General features: G+C 34.9%; 1 pseudogene; it reads left to right on the plus strand.

Moving 5' to 3' along the window:
* The window catches only part of LOC149546379 (protein ACCELERATED CELL DEATH 6-like), a 51,045-nt pseudogene extending 40,018 nt beyond the window's left edge, over positions 1–11,027 (plus strand).
* The last annotated feature ends 358 nt before the right edge of the window (positions 11,028–11,385 follow it).

The following is an 11,385-nucleotide window of genomic DNA, read 5'->3' on the forward strand; positions in this document are numbered from 1 at the left end:
ATGTTGTTTTTTCTTGAATCTATGGCTTTCTATGGTTTAATGAAGAAATATTACATGTTGATAAATATTTCCTCATCCATGCTATGTTTGGGTAGGTTTCGTCCTATAGCCATAGGATTTGCAAGAGTGATAGTTTATACACTATACCTTTTCTAACATAGATGATGAAATGAATCTATGCATGCCGAAGTTGTTGTGTTTAATGTTTTGTAGGTACTTGTCATGCATATTCAAGTCAGCATTTCAGCACTAAATCAAAGCTGATCAGATGGTTAATGTGTAGTGCCTACCCTCGTTCACATTTTTTTCTAGACATATTGTTGTTATTATTATCCGACTTTGATGGACTAGTTTTATGTTGATGGTTTAGTAGTATTGTTTTGACACTATCAGACATTATGTTATGGATACAGTTAATATATGATGAGATCATTTAGACTTTACATTTCATGCATACATTATGATCATTACATTTCTTTTAGTTATTGTTGATGATTGGTTAGATGGTATATTATCTCATATGTTTTATTATGGATACTTACCCCATACTTGCATGTGTATGGTGTGCATGTTTTCATATTGTATGGCGTTCCTGATATGGTTAAGGAAGGGAGTCGTAGTCACCTGCTTAGTCGGGATCTACATGATGCACCACTTCCTACCATTGCCTGTTTAGCTTAGCACTATATATATATTGGATGTACATGCATGGTTTTTCTGCAGGTTGCTGGTACCGGGAATCGACTTCCCTAAATTGCCAGGATGAGCGTACATTATTATACTATCTCAATGGTAAGAGAAGGGAGATAAATTCTCAAGTCCAAATCCCAAACCCTAAAACCATTTGTCCTAGTGAGTTAGGACAAGTATCAGAGTTGAGTACCCACTGAATGTGTCGGATGACATATTTCATGATTTTTAACCCTTTAGACTGATTTTGTATGATTTGTTCTATGATGGGTTTTCATATTTTATCTTGGAGGTCTATGGCGAAAATTCTATTAATTAAGTCTTAATAAATAGATTTAATTAATTATTTGAGAAAATTAATAAAATATCATGATCTTTGATATTTTGATTATAATTAATTAAAGGATAATTAATTGAGAGAAAAGAATTAAATAAAAGAAAATTAGAAATTAAAATAAATAATAATTATAAAATACTAATAAATTAATAAACAAATAATAATAATAAAAGTTATAAAAATTAAAATAAAAGTTATAAAAATTAAAATGGAAGTTATAAATATTTAAATAGAAATTATTTAAAAAGTAAATTGGAGTTATAAGCTTGCATGGGAATTAACGTACTTTCTCTATTTCTCATGTGTCAACAACACGGGGGTTAGTGCATCAATTAAGAACATGGCGTCTACAACTCTATGACTCATCAAAAAGGTTAGAAAGGACCCATGCTTAGTTGGTGACACCTTCCAGCTTTTTCTAGAAGCATTCTAGAGATTTCCTAAGAGCTCTTTATATTCAAGCATTCCTAGAAGCTTAGACATAGCATGGATAGTGTGGATAGCGTGGATAGCGTGGAGAGAAATTGGAGCATTGGAGGACTCAAGAACTCTGAAGAAGGGAGGAGCTTGTTCTGCGGGTTTTCTGAGGAAGAGCGAATTAGCATCAGAATTCGGGTAGATTCTTGTGATTTTACTTATGCTATTTCCGCATCTTGCTTTCCCTGTCTTCTTCGTCTTTTCCATATGTCTTCGAAGGAAATTCATATTTCTATATGCATTTTCAATATGGGCAATTAAATTTATGGAGAATTTTATATGCATAGATTTGTAAGGAAAACAGGGCTAGGGTTGAAGATTCATAGTCAAACCCATTAGATTAATTATTGGAGATTTTGAAAATTAAAGATTTATAGAGAAATTCTGAAAATTGAAGATTGTATTCATAAATTGTCATACATATATGTATATGCAACTATATATATATATATGTATATATATACTGTAATATTTATAATTCTGTATATATATATATAAATACACACACACACACACACACATATATATATATATATATAAATACATACATATATATATATATATACATATATATACCTTTATATATATATATATATATATATATATATATACATACATATGTATATATATTTATATGTGTTAAAAATCGGATAACATAATGTGGGCAGAAACGTTTTAATAAACATTTTTTTCGCAATTGAAAAGAAATCGCATAACGATTGTTTATAAAAAAAAAAAATGTATTATGTATGCTGAGTATACCTGCTGGTCGCAGGTACCTGCCATCGCAGGTACTGCGATGTCAGTGGGTACTGTGTACCTGCTGCCGCCGTAGGTCCTGCGACAACAAGGTTTGCATGCTGCGGAAGCAATGTTATATGGTGTAAATATTTTATGTTATATGATATGCATTTGCATAAAAATGTTTATGTTGCATAAAAAGTTTATGAAAATCGATTCGCATTGTTATTTAATATGATATATCACGTAAATCAAAATTTTTAATTCGATTTTTATAAAATAATAAATATTTATATATTATATATGTGTATACATATATTTAAATATAAATGTATATATATGTATATATGTAATATGTAAATATGTTATTAAAAGATTTAAAATTGTTTAATAAAAGATTTAAGGATTCATTTTTTATGATGAATTATTTTATAACATTATAATTTGACTATTAAGATTGAATTAATAGTTTTAAATTATAAAATATTTTAAGTATATGAAATTTAATTGGAAGTTGGTGGGGAACGATTTTAATAAAATATTTTAACTGGAAATTAGACTTATAAAGGAAAACTTTTATCCATCCAAAAACAATACATGGAAAAACGTACAAAATGTTCCTCTAATTCTTTCTCTAAACTTGGAAACTTAAATCGAGACTTCTGTATTTAAATTCAAATTTGAAGACTTAGCAAAACCAAAACATGTGTTTACATTATGTATTCTTTATGCGATTGTTTTGGGTTTTGGGTTGACTAGTGTTGACCAGTATAGGACGTCTACTAGAGGCTTGGGGGTTATGTGATTGTGATGTCATAATGATGTTTTAATCTCGATCTTTATAAACCCAACCATGGTTATGTGATGGAATGCTCTATGTATTGGATGTGATTACTGATTGTTATAGTTGAGATTCTTATGTTTGAGACACTTGACCTAACCATTATTTTTGGTCATCGATCAATTATCTTTGGTTATTTTCTAGTCACCATGATGGGACTGAAATGTGGATTTATTCTTGATGATGTCATGTTGTGACATGTTTGACTCAACCATTTTGGAGTCTTCGATCAGTATGTTTGAGATATATTTTTGTTATTGAGAACCATTGGATACTTTTGATTATCAGTGATACTTCAGTTGCCAATAGAGAGTTGTTGTGTTCATGATTTTCTATGGATGTTTGCTCATGGAGATTTGATGCTTTTATGCATATTTGATGATTTTATCATGGAAATTTGATGATTCTTATTGCGGATATTTGATGATTTTGTTATGGATTATCTTTTGTGATTTTGAGATTTATGATTCCATGAGCATTAGGGTAGGATATTTGCATGTAGTGACGGGAAGTGGCTTGCAATGGGGGCCGGGGCCCTAAGAGGCTGCCAGGGTAACTCGTTGTAAGTTGGGTTAATAAGTGATAACATTCACACCTAATACTAATTGAATGAACCTAAAAAGATAAGAGTTTTGGTTCTCGCCCATGCCTTGAACGCTTGTATAGGCTAGGATGGGAGTAGTGAGAATGCATGGTTGCGACCTTGCATTCCATAGTATGCCTTGTCAGTATGAGAGGATACTAGTGGCCGCATGAGATCTGTATGGACCCATGTAGATTAGCTAACTGCCAGGGTAACTTGTACGAGATAAATGCGATGACACTTTCTCGCTTGCATAGTAGGTTCCTACATGTCATTGTGTGCCTCTCGAAAGTAGATGTCTATTTTGTGATTGGAAACTTTGAGTTAGTATACTTTTAGGATTCCTGGACTTATAGAGATTTATTTTATGTGATTTTGTTAGCCTATTTGGGACTTGAGATTATCTCCTCAGCACGGTGGGAGTGGACCACTTAGGTACCACATGGTGGGGTGGTAGTGTTTTTCCACTCTTATCATTTGAGATTCATTGAGACATCGTGGCTGATGCGTCCTTCGTGATGGTGGATATGTATCCTTTCATTGATGATTAGCATATGTTAGGTGATGTTATCTTATGCTTATATTTTCATGTTAGATTACTTTCTGCATATGATATAGTATGTGTTAGGAGTGACATTCCTACTATGTTAATACCGATGATATCTTCGATGATTTGGAATGTTACGCACTGAGGGATGGCTAGGGCCCACGATGGTCTAATGATGCTATTAACAGTTGGGAGGAACCGTGCACTTAGTTTATTATGTTTGATCTTATGATGGATGTATATGTATTCTATGATGATGTATCATGTGATTATCTTTACTTTGATGTATCATGGATTAGAATATGATGATGTACCTAATTTCACATATGTATATTCTTTTAAGCTTTTCATACCCTGTGGCATGTATAGTGGATGATTGAGCAATTGAAATGTAATGTATGAATATTGGATGTATCATTAATATTTCATGTGGATGTTGTATTAGATGGATTCATGTATGTTAGTTGACTTAGATGTAATTCATGTTAAGGGATCTTTAAAGAATGTAATCTATTATGTATGTTATGTTTACTTTTAGATGGACATTGCTATTGCTTTCGTTATGATGCTTAAGTTATATGTGGTATTTACTTTCATGTTATTTAAAAAAAAAAAAATGTTACCAAACTTAGTGAAATTCTAGGTTAATTCTTTGAATCCCTTGGTAGGGCATTACATTTGGTATCAGAGCCCGAGTTTCTACATTGGGAGCTCTAGGTATTTTGGAACAACTAGAACTTTGAACTATTAAGTGTAACTATTCAACTTGAAACTAGGTGAACTGAAACAGAACCTAAACTATTACTTGGATATTTTTCATACTTCAACTCTTAGTTTTCAAAACTAGAAATTTTACTTAAACCTAAACATAGAATTGGACTTAGTCTATTGCAAACATGTGTCTTTTGATTATAATAGTACTTTGTACTATTGTAGGATGGTGTCTGGGACTAGGTCTTATATTAGAGGCCGTGGTAGAGGCCGTGGAAGAGGCTGTGGTCGTGGCAGAGCTGTCAGTGCCCATGAGTCTGCCCATGAGGGATCAACTCATTTAGAGAGCAGGGAAGAGCAATCTAATAGGCAGCAGGAAGAGAGCCGTAGAGAGGACCAAGCTGAGTCTGAAGAGGTTGGTTTGAGATAGATGATGCAGACTATTCTAGAATGTCTACCTCCTGTTCAAGAGCAACCCAAAGTGCATCAGACAGAACAAGAGCATAGACCCAGATCTGGAAGTGCTCGGAAGGATCATCAAAGGTCCATTGTGTCCACTCAGATGAAGGATCTTTCAAGATCCAAGGTCAAGCCTTTTAATGGACAAGGTTATGGTTATGTGGTCGAGCATTGGCTGATTTCCCTCGACAAGATTTTTGCCATGCAAGAGTTCGACAACGATGTTAAGGCAAGATTTATGATCACCAATTTAGAGAATTTTTGGGCTAGTTGGTGGATGATTGAGGAGAAGAATCTGGGGATTCAGGAGCTGCAGATTCATTTATTTCACCATCTATAGTTTCTAAGTGTAAGCTGGATGCGATGAAGCAAGATCATGGTTGGCAAGTGGAACTAGCCTCAGGTATCAAGGTCTCCACGAACTCTGTAGTTCATAAGTGCGAGCTTAGCTTAGGAAGGTTTGTTTTTGTAGTGGATCTTCGAGTCATACCCCTTGGTTCCTATGATGTAGTGTTAGGCATGGACTGGCTTGGATCTCATAGAGCCAGTATAGATTGCAGGAAGAAGATTATTATGTGCCAAGATGACGAAGGGAATGATGTGAAGATAGTTGAGATACCAAGGCCTATATCTCTGCGGATGATTTCTGCTATGCAAATGAAGCAAAGTTTCCATAAGGGATGTCAGATATTTTTTGTTATGGTAAATGATCTTGATGAGGAAGATCCTGTGAGGAAGACTTTAGATCACCCAATTTTATAGGAGTACAAAGATGTTTTTCCAAGTGAGATTCCAGGCATGCCTCCAAAGAGGGATATCGATTTTAGCATTGATCTAATTCCTAGAGCGGAGCCTATCTCTAAAGCTCCTTATCGCATGACTACATAGGAACTGGGTGAGCTACGTCTTCAGCTAGAGGAACTTTCGGCCAAAGGTAGCATTCAACCTAGTGTATCACCATGGGGAGCTCCAGTGCTCTTTGTGAAGAAGAAAGATGGTTCTTTGTGCCTTTGTATCGACTATAGACAGTTGAATAAGGTGACTATTAAGAATAGGTATCCTTTACCTAGGATTGATGACTTATTTGATCAAATCAAGGGAGCTACGGTATTCTCCAAGATTGACCTTAAGTTAGGATACCACCAGCTTCGCATCAAGGAAGCTGATATTCACAAGACCGCTTTTCGAACTTGCTATGGGCATTATGAGTTCACAGTGGTACCTTTTGGATTGACTAATGCTCCATCAGTGTTCATGAGTTTGATGAATGGTGTATTTCGATCATATCTTGACAGGTTTGTACTTGTGTTTCTTGATGACATATTGATATTTTCAAAGAATCAGAAGGATCATGAGGAACACCTGCGGTTAGTATTGCAGTGTTTGAGAGACAATCAGCTTTATGCCAATGCCACTAAGTGTGAATTCTTCAAATCAAAGATTCATTATTTAGGGCATGTCATCTCAGGTGATGGTATTTTAGTGGATCCTACAAAGATTCAGGCAATAATAGATTGGCCTACACCAACTAATGTGTCAGAGATTCATAGTTTCATGGGCTTAGCAGGTTATTATCGCAAATTTGTCCAAAACTTCTCTGGGATAGCACATCCTATCACTTCTCTTCAAAGGAAAGGAAAGAAGTTTGTGTGGACAGAGAAATGTGAGGAAGCGTTTCAGAAGCTCAAGGAGCTTTTGACTAGTGCACCGATTTTAGCAGTACCTGATCCAGAGGGAGATTTCATGGTGTGTACAGATGCTTCTCTTGAAGGGATTGGGGTAGTGTTGATGCAGAATGGACGGGTGATAGCGTATGAATCACGCAAGCTCAAGGATCATGAGTTAAATTATCCTATGCATGATCTTGAGTTAGTAGCAGTAGTTCATGCTTTGACAAGATGGAGACATTTTCTTGTTGGGGCACAGATTTGAGCTACATAGTGATCATCATAGTCTCCAGTACATTTTTACTCAGCCTAATTTGAATGCTCGCCAGAGACGATAGATGGAGTTTCTATGCGAGTATGATTTTGAGGTTAAGTACATTTAGGGTAAGGAGAATGTGGTGGCGGATGCTTTGAGTCACAGGAGACATGTGGTATCATCTATGACTCTTAGTGTGGATTTGAGGAGTCGGATTCTTCAGGCACTTCCTATAGATTCTTGGTATCAGGAAGTGTGCAGAGAGATAGATTCAGGAAGGCCCTTGGAAGGTAAGTTTGCAGGTTACGTTTGAGAATCCAATGGTCTTTTGAGACATTTGGGGAGGATTTATGTGCCATTACTAGATGAGCTTTGCACCTTGATTCTGGCAGAAGCCCATCGTACACCTTACTCAGCACACCCAGGTGTCAAGAAGATGCATGCTGATTTGAGACATTTTTTCTTTTGGTCTGGGATGAAGCGAGATATTGCTGATTTTGTGGCTAGGTGTCTTGAGTGTCAGAGAGTTAAGAAAGAACACCAGCACTCGGATAGACTTTTGCATCCAAATCTCATTCCTTCTTGGAAGTGGGATATCATCTCCATGGATTTCATTGTAGGATTACCTATGACTGTTCGTCGTCATGATGCTATCATGGTCACCGTTGATCAGTTAACTAAGGTGGTGCATTTCTCACCGATTAGGTCTTCCTACATAGCAACTTCTGTAGCGAATGTCTTCATGCATGACATTGTGAGATTACATGGTATTCCTAGAAAGATCATTTCTGACAGGGATCCTATATTCACATCCACATTTTGGACATCGTTGCAGCATGAGCTTGGAGCACAGTTAAACTTCAGTTCGGCATATCATCCAGAGACTGATGGTTAGACAGAGAGAGTGAACCAGGTTTTGGAGGATATGTTATTTATGTATGTGATGGATAGGTAGACACATTGGGAGGAGAATCTCTACCTAGTGGAGTTTTCTTACAACAATGGGTATCATAGTTCTATTGGCATGGCACCTTTTCAGGCATTATATGGTCGTCCTTGTCATACACCCTTGAGTTGGGACAACCTTGAGGATCGCATCATGTTGGGTCTTGAGATGCTTCGTGGTATGGAGCAATAGGTAGTGCATATCCGTGAGCATTTGACTATGGCACAGGATAGGCAGAAGAAGTATGTTGATGCTCATAGGACTGACAAGCAGTTTGTAGTGGGAGATAAGGTTTTCTTGAGAGTGCATCCACGAAAGAGTCTGATCCATTATGGAAAGGGTTCTAAGCTAGCACCTCATTTTGTGGGACCATTCGAGATTTTGGAGAGGATTGGCCCGATTGCTTACCACCTAGCCTAGCTCGCATTCATGATGTTTTTCACGTTTCAGTGCTTCGGCAGTATATTCCTGATACTGTGCATGTTCTTGACTGGAATGCGTTGCAGGTAGAGGACGGGCAGCTGGCTTTGGAGCCGGTTCGTATTCTGGAACAACGGGAGTTGACCCTCAGGGGTTGAACCATCGAGTAGGTAAGGGTCCAATGGGACCCTACTGATGATTCTTCAGCTACTTGGGAGGATGTAGCTAGATTGAGGGAGTTATATCCCTACTTGTTTGAAGGCTTTCAGGAGTAAGCCTAATCCAAGGGGGGGTGGATGTAGTGCCTACCCTCGTTCACATTTTTTTCTAGACATATCGTTGTTATTATTATTCAACTTTGATGGACTAGTTTTATGTTGATGGTTTAGTAGTATTGTTTTGACACTATAAGACATTATGTTATGGATTCAGTTGATATATGATGAGATCATTTAGACTTTACATTTCATGCATACATGATGATCATTACATTTCTTTTAGTTATTGTTGATGATTGGTTAGATGGTATATTATCTCATGTGTTTTATTATGGATACTTACCCCATACTTGCATGTGTATGGTGTACATGTTTTCATATTGTATGGCATTCCTGATATGGTTAACGAAGGGAGTCGTAGTCACCTGCTCAGTTGGGATCTACACGATGCACCACTTCCTGCCATTGCCTGTTTAGCTTAGCACTATATATATTGGATGTACATGCATGGTTTTTCTGCAGGTTGCAGGTACCAGGTATCGACTTCCCTGAATTGCCAGGATGAGCATACCCTATTATACTATCTCAATGATAAGAGAAGGGAGATAAATTCTCAAGTCCAAATCCCAAACCCTAAAACCATTTGTCCTAGTGAGTTAGGACAAGTATCAGAGTTGAGTACCCACTGAATGTGTCGGATGACATATTTCATGATTTTTAACCCTTTAGACTGATTTTGTATGATTTGTTCTATGATGGGTTTTCATATTTTATCTTGGAGGTCTATGGGGAATTTTCTATTAATTAAGTCTTAATAAATAGATTTAATTAATTAATTAATTATTTGAGAAAATTAATAAAATATCATGATCTTTGATATTTTGATTATAATTAATTAAAGGAGAATTAATTGAGAGAAAAGAATTAAATAAAAGAAAATTAGAAATTAAAATAAATAATAATTATAAAATACTAATAAATTAATAAACAAATAATAATAATAAAAGTTATAAAAATTAAAATAAAAGTTATAAAAATTAAAATGGAAGTTATAAATATTTAAATGGAAATTATTTAAAAAGCAAATTGGAGTTATAAGCTTGCATGGGAATTAACATACTTTCTCTATTTCTCATGTGTCAACAACACGGGGGTTAGTGCATCAATTAAGCACATGGTTTCTACAACCCTATGACTCATCAAAAAGGTTGGAAAAGACCCATGCTTAGTTGGTGACACCTTCCAGCTTTTTCTAGAAGCATTCTAGAGATTTCCTAAGAGCTCTTTATATTCAGGCATTCCTAGAAGCTTAGACATAGCGTGGATAGTGTGGATAGCGTGGATAGCGTAGAGACCAATTGGAGCATTGGAGAACTCAAGAACTCTAAAGAAGGGAGGAGCTTGTTCTGCGGGTTTTCTGAGGAAGAGCGAATTAGCATCAGAATCCGGGTAGATTCTTGTGATTTTACTTATGCTATTTCCGCATCTTGCTTTCCCTGTCTTCTTCGTCTTTTCCATATGTCTTTGGAGGAAATTCATATTTCTATATGCATTTTCAATATGGGCAATTAAATTTATGGAGAATTTTATATGCATAGATTTGTAAGGAAAACGGGGCTAGGGTTGAAGATTCATAGTCAAACCCATTAGATTAATTATTGGAGATTTTGAAAATTGAAGATTTATAGAGAAATTCTGAAAATTGAAAATTGTATTCATAAATTGTCATACATATATGTATATGCAACTATATATATATATATATATATATATATATATATATATATATATATATACATACATATGTATATATATAATATATATATTTATATGTGTTAAAAATTGGATAACATACTGGGGGCAAAAATGTTTTAATAAACATTATTTTTTTGCAATTGAAAAAAAATCGTGTAGCGATTGTTTATAAAAAAAAATGTATTATGTATGCCGAGTATACCTGCTGGTCGCAGGTACCTGCCATCGCAGGTACTACGATGTCAGCGGGTACTATGTACTTGCCGCCGCCACAGGCCCTGCGACAGCAGGGTTTGCATGCTATGGCAGCAACGTTATATGGTGTAAATATTTTATGTTATATGATATGCATTTGCATAAAAATGTTTATGTTGCATAAAACGTTTATGAAAATCGATTCGCATTGTTATTTAATATGACATATTGTGTAAATCGAAATTGTTAATTCGATTTTTATAAAATAATAAATATTTATACATTATATATGTATATATATATATATTTAAATATAAATGTATATATATGTATATATGTAATATGTAAATATGTTATTAAAAGATTTAAAATTGTTTGATAAAAGATTTAAGGATTCATTTTTTATGATGAATTATTTTATAACATTATAATTTGACTATTAAGATTGAATTAATAGTTTTAAATTATAAAATATATTAAGTATATGAAATTTAATTGGAAGTTGGTGGGGAACGATTTTAATAAAATATTATAATTGGAAA

This window comes from Cupressus sempervirens, chromosome 7, assembly GCF_028749045.1.
Source record: "Cupressus sempervirens isolate cs-2001-9-10 chromosome 7, ASM2874904v1, whole genome shotgun sequence".
NCBI lineage: Eukaryota > Viridiplantae > Streptophyta > Pinopsida > Cupressales > Cupressaceae > Cupressus > Cupressus sempervirens.